The 2,272-nt window shown below is 23.2% G+C and overlaps 1 long non-coding RNA gene across 1 annotated transcript; it reads left to right on the top strand.

The window, feature by feature from the left end:
- Window positions 1-1,340: 1,340 nt before the first annotated feature.
- Window positions 1,341-1,890, top strand: LOC127083027 (uncharacterized). Its single transcript, XR_007788291.1, has 2 exons — window positions 1,341-1,468; window positions 1,647-1,890. It is a non-coding gene; the product is annotated as an uncharacterized LOC127083027 (long non-coding RNA).
- Window positions 1,891-2,272: the final 382 nt, after the last annotated feature.

Consider the following 2,272-nt stretch of genomic DNA (forward strand, 5'->3'; position numbering starts at 1 on the left):
TAATAATGTGATTGTTATTCTACACTTGTAATTACAGTATTAGTATTACATGTAATTCAAAACTCAAAAGTCAATTATATGGTTCTTTAAGGTCTCTCTTGTAGATAGACATCTTTGAGAGAAGTGTATACATACTTGATAGAAACATATTGAAATGAACTCACATTTTAAAAGATGCATATTTAAACATTATTTTTGTCAATAGTAATATAAATTTTAATATGACTTATGATTTTGGAGATACTAAAAAATTTAATGGGTAAAGATAGTAAGAAATGTAAACAAGGAAGATATAATAATGACGAAGAAGAAAAGACAACTATATGAGATGTTTTAAGACCCATTTCATTGATAAGTCTTTTACAAAAGTGGTCACTAAGGAAAAAAAGAAGCGTAAGATAAGTTGATTACAAAACGTTTCAAGGGTTAGAAAAGATGAAGGAAGGAAAGTTATCCAAAAATCATGTTGGGATTTTGTGTGAAGATGAAAAGAAAGATGAAAGATCTCAGTGATGCCACAATGTAAACCCAATCTTTTTAATCTAATGGATCAGATTGTTTGGATTAAAAAAAAAAATAGAAAGTTTTGTCATTTGATAATTTTTTTTTTTTACTTTTTCTCTTTTTGATTGGATTTTTTAATAAAAAATGAATTCAAAAACGATTTCATATATACATAAAAAAGGCTTTTTTTCATAGATCTTATTGATTTTCGAATGATTTAATAAATCATTAAATGAAAATTTAACAGTTTTTTTTCTATGCATTTGACTGAATTTATTAATCTTTGAATTTATTTGAATATCACTATTCTCAATCAAATAATATAATTTAATAATGTCATTTTTTTAATTTTATTTTATTTTAAAATAAATTAAAATTTTAAACCAATTTACTCTAAACGTATCAATAGCCAACTTAGATTTATGGGTCCTAAAAAATTTATCTTTATTAAATTTACTTTTTAATTAGTAAATAGAAAAATAAAATATGTATTGTCAATATGAAATAATTTTACTGTATCAATTAATCAACCTGAATTACATTAAATTAGTATTTTATTTTTTTATTGTATTTGATTTAATATAATGAACGAAGTACAATATTTTTGTTAACTCAATTAACTTTTTAAAAAAGGAGAGGAGAAATGATATTTTATATTAAAATTGAATGAATTTATTATTATTTTTTACCAAATCAATGCATTAATTTATTATTAAAAATTAAAATTAAGAAAAATGAAATCATAAAATATTTCTTTTTTGTACCGAAAGAAACTATTAAGATATTATATACTTACTCATTTAACTTTCTGTTTATTTATTTCCATAACTATTCCCCTTTGTCTTGATAAATAGTCCCAAACTGTTTGTTGTTTTTTTATTAAAAATTGAAAATATGGCAACCCGTATCAACCGTATGTGTATTTTCATTGCAATTGTGTGCATCGTTTTCATTTTGACTCAAGGTATTTTTAAATTTTCCTATGTTAATTTCCCATGTTAATTTGATTTAAATTTTAATATAAAATAATTGATGATATAATTGTATCTCTATCAAAGTATATAAACAAAAGAAAAATCATTTTATGAGAATATTATTTTATTTTATGATGTTGTAATTGAAATTGTCAATTGTTAAAACAGAAAGATGTGATGCTATTCCGTCGCGATTCTGTAAGAAACGACCTGATATATGTCCAGATCGTAATGCAGAATGTGTTATATGGTGTGCAAAAGTGGGTATCATTTTCGGTACCGGCTGTGAAGGAGACCTATGTTGCTGCGGAGAATAACATATATGCCTTTGTACTATTTAATGTACACATTCTATCTTTCCGCTGATATCAAAATAATTGAGAAATAAATACTTAAATTTCAGTCTTAAAATGCATTGTCGAACCACAAATTTAAAATTATTTATTTTTTTTTCTCCTCAAAAAAGACACACAAAGGTGTTCATAGACGTGGATCAACTCACAAATCTCCCGATCTAAATTGAACAAACTTATAAATTATTCAAACTCATTTATTTACAGATATATCCACAAAAACTCAATCCGCAAAAATGAGTAAAATTTTAATTTGGATATTGAATTTGAATCTGTTAATTTTTCAATAATGATTTCTTATAATTTATTATTCTTTTAAATTAAAACATAAAATTCATATTTCATTAATAACCACGATTTTTCTAAAATAATATCTATTTAACATCAATATTATTACTACTAAATCAATGAATTTAAATAATTGTGACGTGGAATTAATGT

This window comes from Lathyrus oleraceus, chromosome 5, assembly GCF_024323335.1.
Source record: "Lathyrus oleraceus cultivar Zhongwan6 chromosome 5, CAAS_Psat_ZW6_1.0, whole genome shotgun sequence".
Taxonomy (NCBI): Eukaryota; Viridiplantae; Streptophyta; class Magnoliopsida; order Fabales; family Fabaceae; genus Lathyrus; species Lathyrus oleraceus.